General features: G+C 33.2%; 1 long non-coding RNA gene across 1 annotated transcript; it reads left to right on the top strand.

Annotated features, from left to right (window-relative positions):
• The first annotated feature begins 427 nt into the window (after nt 1-427).
• LOC130731749 (uncharacterized) lies at nt 428-2,339 on the top strand. Its single transcript, XR_009016807.1, has 2 exons — nt 428-642; nt 1,877-2,339. It is a non-coding gene; the product is annotated as an uncharacterized LOC130731749 (long non-coding RNA).
• The last annotated feature ends 9,645 nt before the right edge of the window (nt 2,340-11,984 follow it).

The following is an 11,984-nucleotide window of genomic DNA, read 5'->3' on the forward strand; positions in this document are numbered from 1 at the left end:
TTTCATAAGCTACTCATGATAGCTTATGAGAAAGAACTTATTTTTATATATAGCTTATTTTCGATTTATTTCAATAAAAAATTTAAAATAGCTTATGAATAAGCGCTTATGACCATATATACTCCAACTTATGATAAAAAAGGTTAGCAGCAAGTATATTTTCTCTAGCCTTTGTCAATTTCTACAGTTGGATTAGTTGATTATCAATCTTAAATCATAATATTAGCCACATAATTTATTCACTATCATGGAATCATCTTAATCCCATGACATTAAAATAGAGAATAGAAAAAGGTCGGCATTGCTAGCAACTGCAACCTGCACGAGTCACTAGTCAATGTTGTTTCTTGTGATACTTAAAGGTAGAAACAGGTCATTAGTCATGTGATGATTCAGTTTGAGATCACATGGATCAAATGAGCAGGGTAATTGGTTCTTCACTCGGAAGTATTTCATTGAACATATGCAAAATCAAATTATATAAGCTATGATCAGATAGAGTATGATGATGCGCGCTGAGAGTGAGAGTGCTTCAGAGGCTGGAGACATTGGTGATCGAGCACTTTCAAGTAGAAGGTTCAGTGAGAGAAGCAGATTCACTTTGTCATTTCACCACAGGTCAGAGCATGGAGCTTAATTTTGGTAGGCCTTTACCACCTGAACTCACTTCCCCTCTTTCAGACAATGAAATAATAGTGGGTTCTGAAGAGACAAAGCCTGTGAATCCCTTTAACACTTTTTGATGTTGTCAATGATTTTGATTTCTGTGTTTATTAAATAATCATATGTGGTTTTATTGTTCAGATTGTTTAAATTTCCTCATGATCATCTTATGCAAGTTTTTTTATGAATTTCTATTAATATCCTAACCTTTTAATTTTTTTTTATGGGCAAAAAAAAATCCTAACCTTTTAGTGCATTTAGTATTATTTTTGGTTTAGTGCTAATGATATATACTTTTATCTTGACATAACACTATTTAACCAAGTCGAATTATGGAGTTATTTCAATATGTGGTTTTTTGAAGGAAAACAATAATAGTAACTCATAATTCCAACCAAGTGCCACATAATTGGAACACTACTAGCATTGCCATATCAGTTGGGAGATATGTAAAATGATATGTAGAAAAGGGTTTCCTGAGATTAATACACTTTATATGCAATTTTATTTTGATTTCTTCTATAATCTCTCAAAATTAAGTGACACCTAACTACTGAAAGGCCTTATTGTTTTCTTCTGATAGAAAATGTTAATATTCGGGTCTTAATAAGATATACACTGCAGAAGTTATTTGGTCCAGGGGTTACAGGTGTTATTTGACCTTCCTTCTAATATGGACTTGTCTCTCTTTTTATCTTTAACGATTTTCTGCCTTGCTATACATACTCATATGTTCAAACTTGTTGATATAGAATATAGTTTCAGAAAAGAGGGAAAGAATTATGGCTTTAATTTTATTTTGGTCATTACCCAATTTCCTCTTCAACTATTCCAAAAGCATTAAACTATTAGGTGAAGACTGAAGACACATGAATTGTTTTATATCTACTTCTAACAATATTTAGCTACCTTATGACAACTCCAGCTAGCAACCACATTTTAGGATCATATAGATATAACTTTGTTGGGTATTAGGATTTCTCCTTCTATTGCATCTACTTATACTAAAAAACTAAGTGCATATTTTGAAATCACTTCTATAGCATTTATTCTAAAGCCAAAATAATGTTCAACACGAGAGGCTCATGTAAATGGCTTTTTAGATTCAGATAAAGAGAAGCTTGTCTAAATATGTTATAAGATATATCTGTTAATCCTATTTCGTTTTGATAATCTGGATCTTGTTTCCCAAATTCACATGTACAAAATGAAGAGAGGCTGCATCAGAGTTTGGAAGTCATGAAGAGAATTTAATGTTTGATGCAGGTCAATACCGGGGATTATAATACTGTTGTAGCAGGACTAGAGTTTTGTTGGATGTTTGAGCACTGTGTCAACTTTTTCTGCAGTTCAATGCAATGAGAGAAAGCCTAAATTCTTGGAGAGCCTATGTCTATGCTATCATCACAATATGTGTCTCATTCTTTGTTGGAATCTTAATGTATTGCGTTCCTCCGAATTTTACATGAGGGGACAAAAAAGAAACAGAGAAACTCAAAAAAATGGGGGTGGGGTTGTCAAGAGAGTTCAAAGCTTATCAAAAGCCTGGTCACAGAACAAACCTGGTGCTATTATCATCACAATAGAGCTAATGTATGAAATAAAATTTCAATAGCTTGAAGACCTAATTGGATTGCCATAGAGTGAAATAAATTTTTCATGGAGTTCCTTTATAATTTAACACCAAAAAGAGGTAATGGAATTCTGTTATGTTCCATTGATAATCTTCCTCTCAGAGAAACAATTAATTCATGCTCCAGGAAGATCTCCATTATCAACTTTGAATAGTTATAACTAAATTTATGAAAGTGCAGTTAAAATAAAACTTTCTTTAATTACTATCATGCAATATTTTGTTCTAGTTCTACCCATTTCCCCTAATTTTCACTTGTTTCATTCTATTATGAAATAACTAGTAAAATCGAGATTAACAAAAAAAGTCACAACTCGAGCATTTGAAGAATCTTGGAGGAACTTCACTTGGATTGGCAGCTAACTCATTATATAAGTTGGGGAACTTGCAAATCCTACTCTTGGAGTAGGAGACCCAGATCCTTAAAACCCAATCAAGCTCAATGTTCAAGTGAATTTCAAAATGTTCAACTTCTACATGTAGATTATTTGTCCATGATGCAGGCATATTTGGTTACGGTTATCAATTGATATGTAACTTAACTACTATGCTATGAATTTGTCTAGGTTTCGTTACTTGTTCATTCTCATAGAGTGATGTGTTAAGAATATAACACATTGGATTGAAAGTTGAAATCACCATAAGAAGCATACCTGCACTGAAAAACAGGAAGAATAACTAGAAGAAGTGAACCTTAATGTTTTCTCCATGTACTTGATAGTTCACCAAAAGGTACTACTGCAAACACAAAAAATGAAGGGCTATAAGGATTAGGACTCTGCTAATTTAAAAGAAGACATCAATTTGAGTAAAAGATTTATCAAGTTTAGACTCTTTATATTGGCCAACTTGGGTCGACACTCGACACAAATGGCCACGGGGTTCTGGGTTTAACTTTCACTTTTCCAAAGGTCGAGGGTTTGAATTCTCTGTGTCTACTAAAATCTCAGCTGATGGACAACCTTAATCAAGAGATCCCCTAGGGCTCCTTAGGGAGTCGGCATCTGCTGGTCTCCCAATGTCACTGACGCCCTGCGCGATAATATCCTTTCCCTCATTTCCAGGCTCTGTTGGTGATTTTATGTAACTGCAATTTCATCCTTGATTCTCTCTAGTCTTTTGATTTGGTTTAGGATTATGATGCACAGCCCATTTAATGAACACAAGAGCAGAAAATCCCCATCTTATTAGTTCACTCTTCATCAGCAAACCACATCATACAACATGCATCGCAGTTTTAAAGGCTACTATCAATCTCCACCCAAAATAAAATTTAACAAATCCTACAATTGAAGATTAGTAGATTAATCAATGAATTAACTCAAAGGCTTTATTCATAATTCAGATTGCTTGCTTAATCCCATCAGAAAATAATTAACAAAACCAAATACAATAGAGACATTCTAAATGGCCTTGCTTTATTCATTTTTTTGTGTGCTTAGAGGTAACCTCCACACGGGAGTCAATCATGTTAAAGTCGGAAACCTCCATATTATGGTGAGACTAACTCAAACTTAAGAATTTGTTTAAAATGAATCAAACATGTAGCACTTGAACCAATCAAAATTTGTGTAAGGTTTACACCAAGTTATTGATTATTGAATTTAATCCATCCGCATTAGGCCATTTTGTAGTAGATATTTCTCTCACATTTTAAAATAAATCATACAATTGAAGATGACTCAATGAATACTAACTCAACGCACATTTATTTGCCCATGCTTTTTTCATAATTCAGATTGCTTGCTTGTTCCCATCAGAAAATAACAAAACCAAGTATAATAGAGACACTCAAAATGGTCTTGTAATTTTCACGCCTCGCATTAAATCACAAAATCATGGGGCACTATGCATCGATTTTCAATCAATTTCATAACAAATTCAGAACCACGTAACAAAAATTAATCTATGAAATTCATCATTAATTGATGAAATCTGCAGGTGTCACGAGAATCTAGAAGTGTTGCGCGTCGCCGTCGCTGTCGATTGGGGTGAAGAAAGCGGTGACGGCGAAGAGCTTCTTTCTGGCAAGGCATTGAGGGCGGCAGTTAGCGGTTACCGTGAAACACAGGATTCCGTTATCCTGGTTAAGTGGCAGTTGATCAAATTCTGTGGGAGAAGACGGTGATGACGGTACCGGTGGTGAGAGTTGTTGTGTGTTTGAGAGAGAAATGTGGTGGGCCCACCTTCTTGCAGTGACCTTGGAGTCCCTGAGTTTTGCAAGTGCTCCTGGTCTTAGGTACCTGTTTGGGGATGAAGATGAATATTTACATGGTGATGATGATGATGGCTTTGGGTTTGGGCATTCTCTCATAGTCATGATGATGATGATGATGATGATGATGATGATGATGATGAATGAGAAAAATGAGTGAGTGAGTGAATGGAATGATATAATGGATTGGAAAATGAAATGGAGAGTGTAACACCCTCTAAACCCCGCATAAATATTATAGCTTAAATGAGAGTAAAATGCATAACATAGAGGGTGTCACACTTGTAAGATCAAGATTTGGTCATGTGGTACAACTCTATGTTTTGATGATAACAAGTATTTATTTGTGGATGAACAACTATGATACTCTAATGTTTGTCTTGAGTGTTTTGACAAACAGGTTCTGATTCTGACACCAGAAGATATATTCGTCAGAAGATCAGAGGATCAGAAGATCTGAGGATCAGAGGATCAGAAGATCAGAGGATCTGAAGATCAGAGGATCTGAGGATCAGAGGATCAGAAGATCAGAGGATCAGAAGATCTGAGGATCAGAAGATCTGAAGACCAGAAGCTCTGAGGGACCAGAGGCTCTGAAGGTTCAGAAGCTCTGAAGGTCCAGAAGCAGAAGTTACGAAGGTCAGAGGATCCAAGCTTCCCTCTGACTCTGATCACCAAGCTTCACAAGTTCCAACACGAAGCATAACTCTGATCAGAAGTCAATGGTTAAAGGCAAATGTCTCTATCGAGAAGTACAAGAGCAGTGTACTATTCTGAAATGCCTACCTACCAAAGTTCAGCCACTGCAGGTTCTGGAAGTTCCAGAAATGCCCTCCAACGGTCATATTCTCTCAACAGAAATATCCTTTGCACCTTAGACTATAAAAGGCTGAAGAAAAGAAGAAAGCAAGAGCGAGAGAAAACAAAGAGCTGCAATACAAGAAAAGATTCAAGCATCTACTTTCTTCATCTATTCTTATTTAGTTTACACTCAGCTTATTTAGAAGCAAACCTTTGTAAACACCAACCTCAAACAGTTGTTTGATTTTCCTTAAGGGACCGGGTAGGTCAGTATCCTTAAGAAGACTAAGAGAGTGAATCTTAGTGGTGATTCCTTTAGGAGATCAAGGTTGATCGGATCCTAGAGAAGACTAAGAGAGTGAATCTTAGTGATAGCTAAGTCAGTGTATTGTTAGTCACTTGTAGGTTTCAAGTGCAGTTGTAACAATTATCTGATTAGTGGATTGCCTTCATTCTAAGAAGGAAGAAATCACCTTAACGGGTGGACTGGATTAGCTTGAGGGATTTATCAAGTGAACCAGGATAAAATACTTGTGTGCTTTTCTCTTCTCTCTATCTTTATCCGCTGCACCATCTATCTTAGAGAAACCGAAAAGATTTACTTTAAATCTTAAGGGGAAAGTTTTTATATTGAAAACGCTATTCAACCCCCCCTTCTAGTCGTTTTTCACACCTTCAACACTTATTCTCCAAAACCATAAATCAAAACACCTATCATGCTCAAAATAAATATATAAATTTTCCAACTTTAATGTCACAACTTTATATGCATAGCACAGCGGATTTATTTTCAACTCCAAGATAAAACATAACCCAAAAATAAATAAGAGAGTTCATAAAATAACTCTTAACATCAAGGTACAAAACTAAGCGTTTCCCCAGTGTTACATAACAGAGCATGACTCCCCTAACTAAACCATAAATGAAAGACTAGCTCCTCCAACTAACCCTCGCGAGAAGCTCCACTATCCTCGGTACTTGAGCGATGTCGCCTAGAATATCATTTCAACATAAGTGTGAGAACTCATATCATATGGATAAGCATAATAATGAATAATGTAAAAACTTATCTATTCCACATAAATTCTTCACACTTCACTAATAAACAATAAATTATGTAATTTAATATAATCAATCAATCTCACAGTTATGACAATACTCCATAATTCATAGCATCAAGTAAGCAAATATTATTGTCTCCAATTACCACAACATCAAATCTAAAAAAATATCACAATTATCATTAATTAGCATCAACAACATCCTAACACATATGACTCAAGTGAGACCCGTGCAAATGTCTTTGGTACCAAAGTTGTTATCTTTAGCGGTATCATCGCGTCCACTCTAGACAGATAACCACCAATAAAGCCCTCGCTCTAGGCTTCAAAACCACTCCAGTTTTGGGACAAGTCACTAGCTCCACGAGAACTAGCAAACATTGCCTCTTGACAACTATGCAGTGTATTGTGCAAAACTCAACTAACATATGCATATTCAGACCATCTCCAAGTCTTAATTATTTTAGCATATTCATCACCTCATCATCAGCTCAACAATTCAAATCATCTCCAATTTCACAAAACACACACTTACATGTAATCAATCACACAACTTGCAATCATAGTAACTTAACAACTTCACACATAACATCAATTCATAAATAACAACATATAATCAACTATTAAACAGATATAAATTAAATATAATTCATATATAACAGGTTCTGCAACTATTATACAAAACCTGGATTCTTCCTATTTTTTCCCAAAAACTCGTCATCTCCCCGCACCATCCCCCTCATGCGCACGCTATGCGCGTGCACCACATCTTTTTTCGAAAACAACATTTGCACCTAAAATGAATCATTTTATTCAAAACGGTTATAAACTGTACAGCAACCTAGGCGAATTTTTAAATACCTCAAATACACTCAGAAAAATTCAATATTTTTATCATGGTTCCCTATACACGTTTTGTAAATCCCTGTAAATTTTCAAGTCGAAATTCGAAGCACAAAATTCAGGAAATATCTAACACTAACATCAGTTCGTGAGAAACGAGACAGCTTAACCTATCCTCACTAAAACGCAGATAACTCGAGCTACAGACGTCGGAATGACGTGAAATCAGCGGCAACAGTTCTATAACAGAGAGGGCTACAACTTTTATGAAGACTACTTCTTCAAATTCGGCCATTAACATAGCTCGAAATAGAGTTCAAGAGCTCGTAAATTTCCCGCGCGCAACGCATCATGCGCGCCTATCTTCTACCCCCAAAATTCATCTTAAAATCAAACCCTAACTATTTCAATTTGGGAATTTCTGCATCCTAGGGTTCCTAACTCATGCTTCCAATAATTACTCACTATCATACTAATCCATAGAACATGAATCCAAACCCTTACCTCTTGAAGATGAAAGTCTAGGGTTTTCTTCTCTTTTCTCCCCTTCTCTCTTTCACGCTTCTTTTCTTCTGCTCTGCTAACTTCTCTAATTCTCAAATTCTGATTTCTCCCTTTCTAATTCACTCCTAACCCTTAAATAGTCTTACAATGGGCCTCACTCCCAACTACTCACTTAAAACCTAAAACCCTTATTTATCTAAATCTTATACTATATCACATATATCACTTATATACAATTTAAATAATTTACTCACTCCATATATCACATAATCACCTAATTATCTAGAAAATCACTTAATTACCTTATTATATAATAAAATCTCATAATCACCTTATTATATAGTAAAATCACATATTTATTCAAATCACTATATAACCTAATAATAATTAAAATAAATTAATAAATATTCTACTTATCGGAAAATGGGGTGTTACAGAGAGGGTGGTTGTTTTTAAAAGGTTCACTTTGTGGCGGGAAACAACGGTTCACTACTGATTTACTACCATTCTCATCGTGGTCACACTTTTTCGACTACTTGACCACGTGATTTGCAAATTTTATTACACTTTATTACTGATTTTTATTTTATATTTTAAAGACGTCCCGAATGATAGCTGATAGTTCAAGTGGTAAGAGCTTAGAAACATATAGTTTGAGCAGAAAAAGGTCAAGGATCAAATCTTCAAGGGGGAGAGTGCAATTTATCTTTCATTTTTTTGAACCGCAATTTATCTTTCTGATATGCCAAAAAAATTCAGTTTGGACAGTTATCTATTAATTTGAATTATATATTAAAGTTATCTTATATTTTATTTCGGTGGTTGATTTAGTTGGTGAATGTTTAATTACCCGTAAAGATTTTGGGTTCTAGTTTTATATTATATTATATATATATTATATTATATTATATATATATATATAATCTTCGTTGGGAATACCTTAGCCTCGAAAAGGATAGTCTCCCTAAACCCAAAACTACTTCTTCTTGCAATTTGGTTCGGCACACAATTTCTATGGATTCAATAATCTTTTGTATTACTTCGATCGATCCGTACACTCATAAAATACGTATCATGGGCTGTTCAGTATTCCTTATCTTGTATGAAGATTTTTCTCATGGTTTTTTATTATTTCCAATAAAATGTTTACTTTAGAAAAAAAAATATGTAAATCATTGAAGGTGTATCATATGAAAAATAATCTTTGAAATGAAAATATTAGGAATAAATCATGATTGTTAAATTTGATCATGAAGAGTTATGATTAAAAGATAATTAATGTCACATGATAAATAAAAATGTCTTCTAACTTTCTAAAAACGTAATAGGACCTAATGTCTTACTCTTGAACACTTATTATTCGATCTAACGATCCTGATTTAACTGCATCATTCTCCCATAAGAAGATCATTCTTATGATAAATTTATATCTAGAAGAGAGAAGTCTTTCGGTATAGACGTATGCTCACATCTAATAAATAATAGGCTTAAAAGCATTTGTTGCCCCTATTGTTTCATGTTTGTTCAAAAGATATCCCCCATCTATTTTTGTTCATGTTTGTACCCTCAATAATACTGAAAAGTGTAGCGAGCACCCCTCCGTCAGTTTGACGTTAGAAAATTAACGGAGGGGCTGACGTGACTTATCCTTTTTTTTTTTGACATGCCACGTCGATAATATTAACAAAATTATCAAAATTTAGAAATGAAAAAGGGGTGGGGAGGATTCGAACTCGGGACTTATAAGTACCAAAACACACACTTAATGTTTTTAATCTTTGTTTTAGATGAGGGATTAAGGATATCCTGAGTTCGAATCCTCCCCACCCCTTTTTCAATTTCTGAATTTTGATAATGTTGATATTATTATCCGTGGCATGTCAAAAAAAAAGGAACAGTCACGTCAGCCCCTCCGTTAGTTTAGTTTTCTAACGTCAAACTGACGGAGGGGTACTCATTACACTTTTCAGTATCATTGAGGGTACAAACATGGACAAAAAATAGATGGGGTGTGTCTTTTGCACAAACATGAAACATCAGGAGCAACAAATGCTTTTAAGCCTAAATAATATTAAGTGTAAATCAAAAGACTAGGTAGTTGGCTTTTAGTATGAAAATAGAAATTAAACTCGTGCGTTGCACGGGTTCGTTTTTAATTTGTATTTTTTAATTGTAATATTTAAATTTGCAGAAAGGTAAGAAAACTATTATTTAGAAGAAGATTTAGAATATATGTATAATTAAATATAATTGAGTTATGATATTCTCACACTTTCTTTCTCTAATAAGGGAAAAAAAGGATCAAACAGGTAGATTTCTTTTTTTTTTTTGCTTCATCGGAAGAAAAAATAGGTAGATTTCTATTGAGATTGAAATGAGAGTAGTTTTTTTATATAAAAGAAATTTAATTACTTAATTAGATTAGTATTGAAATGAACGTAGTAGTCTACTATTTTTTTTTTCTAATATTGATTTAGTCATTGCAGTGATGTTATCAGTTGTGCTAATTTTTTTTTATCAAGATTGATGTGGTTGTTTACCATTGTTGGTGACATAGAAGTTCTTTTAAAATTACTTTCACAAACATAAAAATAGATTCTATCTAACTGCAGGATGAACGTCATTTGTTCCCTTTGAATGATTAAGTTGCTATTTTTTTTTCCATAATATGACAATATTGAGGAGTGAGAGATTCCTATTTCTTATCAAGAATATAGTGAGTACTACATTTTACACTTATCTTTCTAGTGCAGTATATAAATTTATGTGGCTAACACTTTGTTACTGATTTGTGTCATATAAATATAGATATGATGATATATTTGTATGATTTCAATTGAATGAGAAGAATTGTTTAGTAAATTACCATATATGTGAAACTCATGCAGTTTTATTTTCCAATCATTTGCAACGGGGATATATCACTAAGTAATGTGTGTTTCTTGTTGTTGTTGATGATCTTTCTCTTGCAATAAAGAAATAAGAATGATTAATTTAAAAAAGCAATTTTGAAATTAACTAAAATAATTAAAAATGCATACTTGTTGAAGTAGTTAGAGACAATTGTCATTGTTTTTTCTTACCAGCAGCTGAAGTATAAGAAATATGAATAATTTGAGTTTGTGAGTGATTTCACTGGTTTGTTTATATAGAGATATAATAGATGCATGGTTCAATAGAATACATTTCATTTTTTATTTATTTAGTGTGGATAGTTGAATAGCCTCTTGACATTGACAATTTTATTCAGTTTTTGACACTGGTATTGCCATCATGCCACTATTTTTAATTTAATGTTAGTTTTTCTTCGGAGTTACTATGTTAAGGAATTCTAAGAGTTTGTGAGTTTAACAAAAATAGACATATATTCCTGCAGAAAATTGGACAGCAAACTAAGACCATTGCATATCAAGATTAATTTTGGCGGAAGTATGCTTTATTGTTAATAGTTTTTTTTTCTTGGACTAAATTGATATTAGTTTAAAATTAACATTAAATTTGATTTTAATTTAAGGTACTGTGCTAAAACCATTTGCATATATAACTTTGTGGTCTGTTACACTTTTGGCATGAATGTTACTTTTTTGCTTGTACATTTGATATTTATTAAGTTTAAAACTGAAATCATTATTGCACAAGTTTCCACTACCCGTTCATTCACTCACTAAGCTATCTCATTAAAACACCAGTTTTTTTACTAATGTATGTAGGTTCGCATGTGTATTTGTACTTAATACTTAACTCAAGCGAGCTTTACTAATATATATAGATAGATAGATATTTTTTTTTTGGAAAAACCAAATATATATATATATATATATATATAATTACTTTGGGAAATAAGAGCCCCAAGTACAATATAGATAGATATATATTGATAGAATTTTTTTTATTTTAAAAGTATTTTATCTAAATTATTTATTAATAAATATTATTTTGTTTTTTATTTTGATTTTTTAAATTTGTCAAATGCAAAGCTCAAGTCAATTTTAAGTCTATGAATGTTGTTATTTAATATAAGTAGTTGAATAGGTTTTTATAATACAATTTTTTTTCAGTTTTTAGTTTATTAAATTTTTATTTTTAATGAATTTAATATAAGGCTTAATCCTCAAATTAGTCTCTGTCTTTGTTTCGCCGTCTGAACCAGGTCCCAGACCGGAAAAATTTGTGGCATCAATCCCTCTTGTTCAAAAATGTTTGGAGCCAGTCCTCGCCGGAGCTCCGAGCTGACTGTTTAAATAAAGGTGACGTGGCACTTAAA

This window comes from Lotus japonicus, chromosome 1 (genome assembly GCF_012489685.1).
Source record: "Lotus japonicus ecotype B-129 chromosome 1, LjGifu_v1.2".
NCBI lineage: Eukaryota > Viridiplantae > Streptophyta > Magnoliopsida > Fabales > Fabaceae > Lotus > Lotus japonicus.